At 46.2% G+C, this 13,526-nt stretch overlaps 1 protein-coding gene and 1 long non-coding RNA gene across 19 annotated transcripts in view; one reads left to right on the top strand and one right to left on the bottom strand.

Moving 5' to 3' along the window:
* The window catches only part of LOC144828499 (CMP-N-acetylneuraminate-beta-galactosamide-alpha-2,3-sialyltransferase 1-like), a 381,835-nt gene that overhangs the window by 75,635 nt on the left and 292,674 nt on the right, over nucleotides 1-13,526 (bottom strand). The gene's annotated exons all lie outside the window — the stretch shown is intronic.
* Nucleotides 5,784-13,526, top strand: part of LOC144828501 (uncharacterized) — a 2,902,672-nt gene continuing 2,894,929 nt past the window's right edge. For 4 of the 17 annotated variants that reach the window (XR_013610467.1, XR_013610468.1, XR_013610456.1 and 1 more), the window contains exon 1: nucleotides 5,785-5,973. This is a non-coding gene — a long non-coding RNA (uncharacterized LOC144828501). Of the gene's footprint in view, nucleotides 5,974-13,526 lie in introns of all 17 variants that reach the window. The other 13 variants (XR_013610466.1, XR_013610460.1, XR_013610459.1 and 10 more) reach the window with 6 other exon arrangements.

Genomic DNA, 13,526 nt, shown 5'->3' with positions numbered 1-13,526 from the left:
ATGCATTGTTTTCTAACTTTCATTCCTGTTTTATCTTCTTTCTCTTGCAAGGTCTTATTTAGTGTCTACATTAGTGAGTATTTTCATTGTATATCCTGCTCAATAAAAAGAAAATAAATAAAAAAAGATAATATAAATGTCACAATTTCACATTATGAATACATAACAACGGATAATTTCCTAATTGTTTACGAGGGTATGTGTCCTGGGAACCATTGAGGGGACCGCTATCTTATCTGTTTACCTGTTATCGCCACGTAGCGGCTATTGCGTGAATCATTTTCTAAACATATATATAAATCCCATTACAATATCAATTACAGTTGTTAGTGAGGCGATGACGACTTCTTCAGTCCTAAGCATAGGCACATGGGAAATGTGTCAAGTCCCCTAGCTTGAGTGGTCGGGACTTCTTAATATTTCAAGCAAACCCCAACCTGGCATCCTTACTTTCTAAAGCAACAACCCCAGCAGCTAACCCCAGCAGCTAACCCCAGCTCCCCTGTTAGCAGCATTACTATTAAACATGCATCTGCAATGCAGGAGGTCTCGCATTTATCAAGCTTGAGCGATTGACATTGTAAATGGCAATGCCTTTTATTTATGTTTTGATTTTTAAAACATAAATAAAAGGCATTGTCATTTACAATGTCAATAGCTTAAACTCTCGCTAATGTGAGACCTCCTGCATTGCAGATGCTTGTTTCTATTGGCTCCCCTTACTGTCCTTCATAAATTGTAGCTTTTGATTGTTGAAATGGCTTACTAGTCCCTCCTTTTCCACCTTTATAACCTCCCATACGGAATGCCTCTGTTACTTATGCTTACTGTTGGACTTGGCCCTTCTGGCAGGTTCACCCCTGAACTTTTTGCCTGGTATTATTAAATAATTATAGTGATTTCTGGTCTTTGCGCACTTTGACACTGTGGCGCAGTGTAAAGTGCGTGCGCTCCCTGAGTGCGTGTGTGAGATTGGCCTGCCCTCCCATGGGAATGCATGGGGAATGTGTGTGTCCCTGGTAGTTCCTGATGCGTGGGGATTGCAGATGCGAGTTTGGTATGTGCGGACTCCTGTGATTAAATGCTGCGCAATGATGTGTGCAGCATTCATGTGTCTAGTGTGGAAGTGCCCTTTCTAGAAGTTGGTGTGCCTGTGCAGTGAATGTGCTGGCTTGTGATTGGCTGGAGCTGGCTGATGAGCGAGGCTCCATGAGTCATGATGGGTCTGCCCCGATGGTGAGTGTTGAGATTAACATGCTGATGGCTGGGGAGGAGTGCACCTGGGACCTGAATAGGGCTGGGCTTTCCCCACACAATGCTGGCTCCACTCCCTGTGGTGTGTCTAATGACCCTAGCCTGGCCAGAGAATAGTGAGAGGGGCTGAGCCCATCAAGAGTGCTCACAAACCAGCTGCGCCTGGTTTTCCCCCCACCCTGCACCTTTAGACAACGGGATTTTTGTGTATGAAAAGAGGCTGTGACCTCTTGTAAAATGTTTTGTTCCCAACTCAAATCTACCAGGGGCGGCTGCTGCTGGGGCCCAGGGGAAGTCTTGGCTCCCTGGGCCCCGCCCAGCCCCTGGATTGCTGATGGACTTGGTTGGTGCGGGCCCTTTTATTTCTTTAAGGGTCCTCCCTTAGGGGCTTGCTGTTCTCTGTGCCCCCTGGCGCCTGGGAAGCGCCCTTTCCTAAACTGCCCTGTTGCTGAGGGAGCCTACCCCTCTTAATTTGATATTAGCAGGTGCCTACCCTGCATTGTGCCCAATTCTCGTTATTTTTAATTTACGGGTGCCATCCCGTTTATTTATTTATTGGGGTGCAGGTGCCCACCCTACGCCTTACTTTTTATTTATACTTTAATTCGAGGGTGCCCACCCTTCATTGTTGCGCCCGAGAATCACCGCTTTGCCGCTACCCGCGGCCCGCCTGGTTGTGGGTGGGGCCACAGGACGGAAGAGGAAGTGCGGCCATGATACTGCGGGGCTTCCAGAACAAGGGGGAAGCCCCGCGCGCTGGCCGGAAAACAGGAGAGAGACCGGCAGGAACGATGGCCGCCCAGGGCTCCCGTGAGCGGAGGAGAACCCCGGGGCTGCCAGAGACACCCGCTGAATGCTGCGGGGCTCCCATTTCCAGGAGGGAGCCCCCGAAAAGAAGTTAACCCGGAGCCTTGCGGCTCAACACTGAAGTCCTGGTCCCGAGATGGGGCACCGGGTGAAGAGCGGGGCTCCCATGAGGAGAGAGCCCCGCCGAGCGCTAACGCCGCCCAAGAAAGAAGCCTTCCCCCGCCGAGAGCCGGTAAGCTGGGACGGCTGGAGCGGGGGGAGGCCATGGTGCACCGCGGGCCCGCAGTGGCGGGCTGGCCCTAGCGATGGGCCAATCCAAGTGAAGGGGCCCCAGTGGGGGTCCCTCCGGCACCCGAGTGGTGCCCCTTGCCCTTCTCAGAGCGGCCCCGGATGTCAGCGGGCCGCTCCTACGCCCTGGGGGCATTTTGTTTAGAGCCTGAGAGGCTCCACCTTTTAGCTGGGCATTGTTCTTCGAGTCCCCCGAGCGTGACTCCCCCGTGTTGCCGCATTACATGTCCTCAGAGTCCACTAGGGACTCCGGCACCATTGTCGGTCCTAGTCCCCAGAGAGGGGACTCCAACGATCACAGGGGGCATTTCACGGGGTGGAGCGGCCCCAGTTGGCAGCGGGTCGCTCCCCCACGTTGGCAGCCTTTTTTTAGAGCCCACGAGGCTCCCGGGGGCAGTCTTGTGTTTAGAGCCCGTGGCTCTGAGGCCCCAGTTTATTCATAGAGCCAGAGGGCTCAAACACACATGTTCATTATGACAGCCTGTGAGTGCATCATGGAGTTCTAGAGCCAGAGGGCTCCAACCTATGGCGCAGTCTTTTGTCCAAAGGGCTAGTGAGAGCCCTGTCGCAGTGATCCTTTCCAGCTGCCCTGCAAGTAGTGGGCAGCTGCACCATTTAGGTTTTCCTTCCTAGGGACACATGTTCTTTTGGACTCAGGAGTGAGTCGCACTCCTTCGCCCTACTTGGCCTTCCCCAGCTGCGCAGCACTTAGTGCCAGCTGCAGCATTTAGGCCCTGTTCTGTCCCTCAGCTGCCCAGCAAGTAGTGGGCAGTTGCTACGTTTAGGTTTTCGGCGCAGTGGCGCAACCTGGACTTTGTTGTGAGTTATGTGCTTCTTAGGGTGCTAGGAAATGTACTATGTGTTGTATGTTTTGCGCTCCCTGTGTTCTGGTACCTCTGAATGTGTTGTTATGCATCATGTACAAAGTTGCTTTCCTACACCGATGAATGTGTTTTATGCATCATGTGTTTTATCTACACCGCTGAATGTGTTCTATGTGTCATGTGTTTTTCCCTACACCTCTGAATGTTGTGATGCATCATGTGTAATGTTCTTATGCCTATACCCCTAAATGTATAGTGATACTTATGTGGTTGTTCTTCCTAGTACAGGTGTTCCTAGTGAGGCCCTGGTTCCCTGTGTGACAGTCTCCTAAAGGGGTTAGGGTTGCATAGGTGGTACTTACCTGTTACCAGTAGTTACTGGTTGTGTGCTCTGTTTTCTATTTTGGTGCTAAAGTGATTATTCTATGTTCTACAAGTGCATATTCCTGACAGTGGTCCCTGTGGCCCTGTCCTGTACATAATCCTCTGTAAATTCTGCCCGTGCCTGTTGGCACATTGTAAAGTGTGTGTTTCTATCCAATGTGTTTTGTAATACAAAGGATATTTTTACATATACCTTGTGTGGAATTCCTTTTGTGGGGGGCCTTGGATGTTGTTGCTGGTGGGAGCGTGCGCAAATGCTTTACACATCGCCTCTGAGATAAGCCTGACTGCTCGTGCCAAGCTACCAAGAAGGTGAGCAGGGGTTGTCTTGGTGGGTGACTTCCTTGCCCTGACGTAGGAATGGTGGTTTCTGCCTGGCTTTGGCGCAAGCCTTAGCCAACCAGAAATCCCATTTCTAACACTTACTCTTCATGCTTTTGGAGCACTCTTTTTTGTTGACCTGCCCATGCTCGTGTAGTGAGCAGTGTTCATATTTACTTCATGCTCTGGCTTATTTTAAATTGGTACGAGCACTTCCCATCAGTGGTCATGGTTTGTTTTCATTCTCAACAAAGCGCAAGATTCACTATCGCTGGGTTGCATTTGCTTTTAGTGCACATTTTGTCCATTTCATCAGTGGTCGTGTTTTGTTTTCATCCTCAACATGGTGCTCGCTGCACTTTATCTGGTTTTAGTACGCATATTTTTCATCTCAAACTTATTATTGTGTACTTTGCTATTACTAGAAGTACTTTGTTTTTGCAAGCCAGTAGGTGGCAGTATGTTTAAAGCTTTCCTCAATGAACATGTATTTTTTTTCTTGTAACAAATTAATTTACTTTCTTCTGTTGCGGGTTTTATGCCTCTTACATTTCAGAGTTACGCTTTTAAAAAGTGCTTGTAGTTACTTTTCGGTATGCTTCACGATTGCGACGCTTGATCTGGTTTTACTACAGATTTTTTTTAACTTATACATATTTCAGGGGGACTTTGCTATTGCGAGAAACACTTTGAATTTGCAAGCTACTGGATGGCAGTATATACAATGCTTTCCTCAAGTCCCTTGTACGTTTATTTAATTTATATAACGAGTTAATTTTCTTTCTTCCTTTGCGGGTTTTATGCCTTTTGGCTTTCAAATTTGAAAGTTATGTTTTTTTTAAAAATGCTTGTATTTACTTTTCTATTATTGCCGCAATTCATGTCAGCAACTTCTTTATGTTGAGTCAGCTCCCGGTCAGTACGGGTCTAATTGCTTCATGACAATTTAGCTGTTTCAGATGAAGGGCAAAGTTGTATCGGCAGTGGGAACAAGTTTGTAGAGGACCTTCATTTATGGGCAGGAGCTAATGCTGTGCACTCAAAAAGGCAAAAAAAAAATGATCAAGGAATGCAAAAAAATATAAAGATTGTCATAGAATGTAGTTATTTTGGCCAAAAAAAATGCATCAACCCGAATGGTAACCAAACAGTACCTTTTATGTATATGAGGAGCACTACAAATACATTTTTCACATAAACTTTACAAAATGACAAGGTGCGTTAAATAGTGTGTGGCCTTTTCTTTTAAGTAAATTCTCTTTTTGGGTATCCTACAAACTATTTAACCCTCTCCTTTCCCGCCAGACTACTTGTCGCTAATTTATTGTTGTTCATGGTAGAAAAACTTACATGATGGCTCTAAAGGACAAATTTGTTCTTTTTTATGCCTTAAAACTATATTTGCCATGGAAACCAATTACCATGCACTCACATCTGTTTCGATACCTGAAAATACCCTATGCACACAACAGAGCAAGATAATATGGTTGTGTCAAAGTTGACACACATACATTTGAACAGGGCCGGTCCTAGGCATGGGCGGTATGGGCAGCTGCCCAGGGCCTCACGCTCCTGGGGGCCTCGCCGCTGGCCCCACAGTAGATCGCAGAACAGGGGGCCCACCGCCGGCCGGCCCCTGCCGCCCCGCGGCCCGTCATGAAATTAGGTTAAAAAGCGCTGCGCGCACTCGCGCAGCTGAGGCAATAACTAAAAACAGTTACATTACAGTAAGGGCAGGCAGTCCGTCAATCACCGTGCACGCACCCCACCACCTAGCTTAGTGACCACCTAGCTTAGTGGTGGTGGTGGTGCCTTAGTGGTGGTGCCGTGCGCAGTGCGCGGGCGCCAGGCCAGGCCGTTAATTATGTGGGTGCCAGGGCCGTCAATCTGGTAGCGCGCGAAAGCGCTACCAATGACGGCCCTTGACATCATTTTGGCCAGCCCCCGCTTTGCAGTAGTTAACAGAACTGTGACGCAGCATGCACCCCGTACGCGCGCTCCCTGGCCAGGAGGAGGGTGGAGTCGGGAGTCGGTTCGGGACGGGCCCCGTTCGTGGTTGTCGGTTGGCATAAGTTGGTGAACGTTACGTCTTAAGGTAAGAAGTGAGACCTCGGCTCCTGCTATATTATTATATATACACCTGATGATGAAATTTGCATACTAGAGAGACTCCTGGTCCATCGTTGTCATAAGTTTCTACATTAAGCCCTGAAATCCTTGCTGCGTTTCTTCGTGCATCACTGCAGGCATTTACTCATTGCCGATTATTTATTCATCATCCTGTACCGGGTCCCATTATCTAATTGCTGATTCTTCATTTCAAAATTAATAAGAAAGTCGCATGGCTCGTGGCGTGTGTGTCTCATAAAAAGACAGCCTTTCTCCAGACTCCCAGATGCCATAGTCGCTGGCGAGGCACAGTCTTCATCTTTCAGCTCTCCCTGCCTCGTGTCGGTGCGTCTTTATGAGATATTTACCTTATATCGCGGTATCTTGCTTCAATATTTCTCTTATGTTGGTGCATCTTGTTTTGAGTATGTTTTTAATCCGTTTGTGGGTGTCGCTAGGAGGTGCCCACCTGTTCCCCAAACTGAGGCACAACAACCTTGAAGCTGTCACTGCTCACAATATATGGGTCCCTCCGGTTGGCCCTATTCTGACTTCTTGGCTGGCACATGACATCACTTCCTGCGTCTACTTCCTCCTGCCTGTCTCCCTCCCCTTATATAATCTAGTAGATGCTTCCTTGTGTTATCTCTCTGCTCATGCCCGGTCCGGCTGTGGGTGGGAACATGGGGGTAGCTCACTACAAAGTCAGTGCCTGCCACCTCGGCGGTGTGGGAAGTGAAACCAGCAGTGACAGACTGCCCCTGGCCCTCGCCACATGCAATCACTATTGGAAATTCCAGTGAACCAGTTTCAACTGGTGCTTACTGCGTCTAGTATGTTTTTTAGACTTTATTAAACTATTGCCCGAAGAAATTCTCTAGATAAAAAATAAATACAAAAATAAATATGCATGCCTTTAGACATGGGCAATGAGTTCCTGCGGATGAAATCAGCTGAAATCTACATCGTAACATTTTAGTGGATGTCAAAAACATTCAGATTTCATCAACCAGATTCAGTAGGAGCCATTTTTGACCGTAAATTCTACTAGGGGGTTAGGTAAAATACGTTGCACCTAGTGAAGTGCGAGCTCTCCTACGCAGAGTAGAAAAGCAATGTGCTGTCTTCTGCATTTATGTCTGCAAGTCGCTAGGACCTCCTAAGTGATGAGTTTGGGCTAGAACTAGGGAAAGGCTCACCCCACAGACAGAAAAAAGACTAAAATGGCCGACAGTATTTTAGGCTGCCATATGCTCCTCTTTGCTCTTTTTCTTGCACAGAGTGAGCGCGTGGGGGGGGGGGGGGGGGCAGGGACCAGGGGTCAATGTATCTGACTTCTCGTGCCTAGGCAAGAGGTGATGGAATGCAGGAAACCAGTTTGAGGGGGGTATTCGGGGACATACCCGGTGTCCTGCAGAAACGCACGCACCACATTGCCCCTAGACATAAAGAGTGCAGGCTCATGATGTATAGATTTATTAGCATGATATACCAACTGGATGTTTTGAATGGTGTATCCTTTGCAGATGAAGTAGATAAGAGTTGTCTGTGGAACATGATGAGTGCTAAGCAGGTGTCCCAAGGCCACTAATGTCATAAATACACCTCTTTGCTTGTAGCTTTTGGTGGGTGAGGAAAAAGATGAGTGTGTGCCACATGGTGCTTGAGTATGTTGGTGATTTGCCATACATTCTAACCAATTAATTTGTTGTGAACATATAGATTTCCATGGCAAATCACTGCAGAAACCCAATAACATAGTAACCTAGTGAGCCTAGGAGCTTTAGTTTGGGGGTTTTGGTGTGAGATGTGTTTTTCTCCAGTATGATGTGGTACATTTTGAATAGGGCTCCCGGTTTTATGGTATTTTTTTTGCCATTTCTCTGTATTTATCCACATTTATTTGTTGCCAATTTTATCTATATTTATCCATATTTATTTCTGGTTTTGTGGAAAAATGAAGCTGAAATTACTATATTTCCGCATTTATTTAACCGATAAATATGCTGTCATAATTGAATGCCTATTTCTGTGATGTCACTTCTTGCGACACAATATGCAATTAGAGGGGCCTCACATCTTCCCTTTCGCACGGGGCCTCAGAAGGCCTAGGACCGGCACTGCATTTGAAGAACAGAGCTAACAGAAACAACACAGGGGTTTCCTGTACAGTGAGTCAACAGTTGAATCTTTTAATTTTCTCAAAAACCATCCAGCCGACATGTGTTTCGTCGGATGTACTCACTAGTTCACTACCTGGACATGGCGACCCGTGAGAGGAACTACCGATATCACCACTGATCACAATCGGCAAGTGCACGAGGGATTATCTGCTCCCGGACTGCTGCTTCACCTACTCTGCGTGGCTTACAGCCATGACAAGACGATACTCGCGTCCATTACTGTAGCTGATTCATTATTTTAAATCGCCGATCAAAAAACCCCTGAACCAAAGAGAGCTTCACATTATATCTGGATTCTCACAACGGAGTACATCCTTCGGCATCATTTTACCTGGAAACCACCTTCATAGTCACGGGGCCCGCCGGGTCGGAAGTAACACCGGCTGAGCAACTTCCTATCTGTTGCTTTGCTCCGCTACAGCCCGGAGGAGTAGCGGAAACACTATTCCTAATGCGACGAAACACGTGTCGGCTGGCTGGTTTTTGAGAAAATTAAAAGATTCAACTGTTGATTCACTGTACAGGAAAACCCTGTGTTGTTTCTGTTAGCTTTGTTCTTCAAATGTATGTGTGTCAACTTTGACACAACCATATTATCTTGCTCTGTTGTGTGCATAGGGTATTTTCTTGTAAATTGAGCAGTGTGTTGGTTTTTGCTCACACACTTCTGAGGCGATATAGGGCTTTTTCCCCTCACCTAGTTGCACCACACCACTACTTTTGCATTATACAAATTTGCATCCACTTTAAGCAGAGCGCCCTGCTACTATCCTGAAGCTAAAAACCCTTTCTTTTGCACACACACTAATGTTTCGATACATACGACTAGCTGTACAGATCTGTAACACTTGCAAGTGTGTGTTTTGTTGTTGTGTAAACATGGCATGACCTGCCCTGAATAACTGGCTCTAGAACTTCAAATAGAGACTGGAACCGAGTTGGCAACCTCCCAGATTATTTGTTGTACATATCAAGCTACATTTGCTGTAACTGTTGTGTCTCTGGCGCTTAAGCAAAAACATGCATTTGCATTGCAATCGGTCTCGCATTTGCAAGAGTTTAAGCTATTGTCATTGAAAGGACAATGCCTTTTATGTATCTGTTTTGATAATTAAGATATAAATAAAAGGCATTGTTATTTACAATGCCAATAGCACAAACTCTTCTAAATGTGAAACCTATTTCACTTGAAAGAAGCGGCCACCATTGTCCCTTGCTGCTTGGAAAGTGAAAGCGTGCATGGTGCGCTGAATGTTGCAGGAAAGCATGCCGTGCCAGCAGTGGGAGAAACTCATTAACCCCTTGCATGCGTCGGACGGCGGGCGTGTGCATCGGACGGCCGGGGGCCGTCCGATTTGCGCATGCGTAGAATTCGCCCGCACCGTGGGGGAATTCCAGCCGGCCCAAAGGGTTAAAGAAAATAGTGCTTATAGACTAAATAAGTGTCTGGTATAATGGGGTGGCCCAGTGCCCCTCAGAACCGGAATATGAATTTTTAGAGATAATGTTGGTTCTTTCGGGATAGGAATAGCTTTCTCAGTAATTGAATACAGAACAATTAATACAAAAAATACAACTTATTCCAATAAATGTAGCAATCACAATTGGTAGAGAAAAGAGAAAAGGAACACACAAATCATGAATCAATCATGGGATATAATGCACGCGAAAAACACTTTTTATGTTGCTTGTTTACATTTTGCAGTGTATAGGTCACACTGTAAGGCTGTCCCAAACACAACAAGCATTTGCAATGCAATAGGTCTCGCATTTACGTGAGTTTGAGCTATTGGCATTGTAAATGACAATGCCTTTTTTATGTTTTGGGTTTTAAAACATAAATAAAGGCATTGTCATTACTAATAGCATAAACTCTCGCAAACGCAAGACCTATTGCTTTGCAAAAGCTTGTTTATGTTTGATCTGCTTAGCTGGGATGCTGTTCTGATAATTAATTCGCTCCTCCTATCCAGCTTTACATCGGAAGTAGGAGTACACTTGTAGCTTTCTGAAAAGCTGTCAAGCGGGGGCTCGAGTGGGCAGACTGTCCCTCTTCGAGGGAAGGATGGTTGTGAGTGATGTGCGCTGCTTTTTCTCTGTTCACACAGCTCTCCATTGCTTGCTCTCAAAGCCCGATAAGGACTATGATTGAGGGGTGCATATTCCGCTTGCTCATGTTGTACCTGAACAGGACATCCTAGCTGGAGCAACAGATCTTTGACTAAACATTAAGCTCTTCAAAACAAGCCCAAATAAGGGCGACGGCAGAGATTTACAAAATGACAATTTAAGCGATAGTAAAGGATATAAGTCTGCCTTTTTAATCAAAGGATTTATAGATAAGCGAGTTTGCGCTTGTGAGTGCCTTTGGGGGAATGTGTGAACGGCTGTGAGAATCTATTATTGGGTGTGCATAGATGTATATATGAGCAAGTCATTCATGGTAGGATGGTTGAATAGATAGTTGAGTATTTGCAAGAGTAAATGAGGTACGAGTATACGAGTGCATGAATGAATGAAAGGGTGGCTGACTGCATGGACAAGCGAGTGAATATAAATGAGTGCTACCTGGGTAGATTAGTGGATTATTAGAAGAACGCACTGATCCCAGACTGGTGAATGTATGGAGTGATTACTAAGTATGCGAAAATTAATGGATGAATAATTTAATGAGTGCATGGATGGACAAGAGCGCAAGTAGAGGAGACTATCTATGGATGGTTATATATGAGTTAGTGAGTGAATGGACATATTTACTAAGATGAATGAGTGGGTGGATGAATGAATGGATGGATTACTCTGTGCATAAGGTTATCCTGAGTTGCAGTTTGTGGCAGAGGAAGCTACAAGGTTGGTAGGATATGTAAGATGGGGCAATCCAGACCAAATAACACAAGTAAAAGAGCACAGCAGGCTATTCAGAGGCTGTGTATGTGCCCCCAACACTCTTTGGACACAGCTTCATCTCTGTCACATGAACTATTGCGATACCAACTACCTCTCATTAGGGGTTGGACTGGGTCATAACATTATTTGATCACATGTTCATTCAAACTGTAACCTCTTAGCAGAGCGCACATATTTGTCACATGTGTAACTGTAATTACCATACACCAGCGGCTATCAAATTACCACCAAATTCAAGAAAAGGAAATACTGTATTTACAGGACGGGGAGTTGGGGGTGGGGGTGTAGACAGAACAGTGAATTAATGGAGAAAGTAAAAATAGCGTAGAAGAGGAAGGATGTATGAGATCTTACCAATATTTAATACTTTCAGAACTGAAACAATTTAAATTATGTTTAATCACATTAAAATCATTGTTTTTACTCACGGATTGCTTCGTTTTTTTTTTTGTTTTTGTGGAGTTTTATATAGTGCGAACTAGACCCGAAGGTATCAGAGCGCTTTACATGAGCACCAGTTATGTTACAGAGGGATTTGAACTGCTAACCAGCATTGGCAACGCGAGTAGGTCTGGCTTGTTTGAATCGTATGTTCTGTGGGATATGTCTGTATGCAAAAGCACAATTCACAGAGGAGTGGCTTAAACACTCGCAATTGTTACTGGAAGTGTGTCATTTCACATTAGAATGTCACCCATAACTGAAACCATAGATATAGCATACAAACAGTCTGAAAACTTGTCAGCTATGTATGTATTGATCCTTCACCAGTGTGATGTGGGAGACATCTCAGCATGCTACACATATTTCCATGCTACTTGGTAAAAGGGGAGCGCAAACAGGTGCACTTCTGTCAAGCGAGACCCCAACACAGTGCCTACTAGTCTGACTGATTGCGACAAGCAGGGAGCTACTTGACCCAGGCTGCGATGGTCTCAGCTGTCCATAGGCAACAGGTAACATGGTTAATTAATGCACTTTTACCCACCTACGTTCTGCTAACCATTTCCAGCACACAAAAATGTGCTAGTTCGAGAGTTATACCATAATATGGAATCAGGACGTGTAAAGTGCTTCACGCCTGCTGGGTCAGTGGATAACAGTTACTCCTGTTACCTGAAGAAATAGGAATTAAAAGGCCAGTCTGGGAGAAGTCTGGTCTCCAGCTCTGCCCTTGCTGTCCTAGGCTTACTGTCCTATAGGTACCAGGTACGAGCATCTGTTGTGTTCTGGACATGTCTGTGCACCTCAGTGGCATAACATAGCCCTCCGCCTCCCCCTAACAGACCCTGGCCTAAAACCTCTTGACTGAGTCCGGAGGGGGCCCCTCCCGATACTTTGCAGGGTGTGAGGTGTGGCTCAAGTTTTGTTACGTCACGGATGCGCCTCAAGCGCGTGCAAGGCTCCGGCACTGAAGGCGTGCGTGACTTGCCTCCAGTGTGTTTGCATGTAGCGAGTCTAAATGCACAGTTTATCTGCAAGCTGTGTGTTTTTTTTCCATGAATGCCTGGGTGTGTTTATTTGTGCGCGCGCCTCTTTACGTGACAAGGCGCCCCTTCTACTTGTATATATGGTGCGCTACGAGCCCGTGCTGGTTTGTGAAATTTTAAATGATTTAAAAATTTTAACTTTATTAAAGAATTGTAAAAAATCAAGTCTTTGTTGCTCTTAATTAAATTCAGCAGGGAGATGCAACCCAGGGAAGGGATACGGCATCAGCACGGCTGGCTTGCCCGGGATTTAACGTCGAAGCCAACCAGTGGTGCACGCGCACCATAGAGGAGCGGGGGCTAGGGAGCGCGGCAGCGAACGCTTGGCGTGCTGGCCACTGACAGGAATGGGCGAAGTAAAGGCGGGACATGCTCCTGCCTTTGCCCAACTGCGTGCTGGCTTTTTTATTTAAAAGCACGAGAAAGCCAATGGCAGCCGCGGAAAGCTGCTCACACGCACGAGCGTGTGAGCAGCTTTCAGAACCCCACACAAAAGGGCTCTCGCTGTGAGGAAAAGTCAGCCCATAACCCACCTGATGCCCAGGCTGCTGGCGCAGGACGCCTCTTAGTTCCCATCTTGAACAATTACCAAATAAAGAGACGGGCGCTGGAAGCAGGAAGACAAGAATAGAGTTTTATTTCTCATGAGGAGAGCCTGTCATTTCGGACACTCGCATAGTGTCTTCAGGAGGTGCTCTAACAAGTTCTCTGAGGCTTCGTCTTTTATACACATGTTTATGATGCACAAACATTCCTTATTACAATAAAGACGCTTTGAAGTGGGAAAAGCATTGCTTGGAATCCCAGCTTCAGGCCTATTCCCATACCAGTCGCTCAGATGTCATCCTCCCCTCCTGAATGTAACAAGAGATTGTGACCTCTCAGCTGGACATTCCTACAGGGCACGAGGGCAGGAGGGGATGATCAGGTCAAAGGTTGGTCAGGTGATAAGGTCGGAC

This window comes from Lissotriton helveticus, chromosome 4_1 (genome assembly GCF_964261635.1).
Source record: "Lissotriton helveticus chromosome 4_1, aLisHel1.1, whole genome shotgun sequence".
NCBI lineage: Eukaryota > Metazoa > Chordata > Amphibia > Caudata > Salamandridae > Lissotriton > Lissotriton helveticus.
The sequence above is the reverse complement of the archived record's forward strand: the minus strand, read 5'-3'. Positions and strand labels throughout refer to the sequence as shown.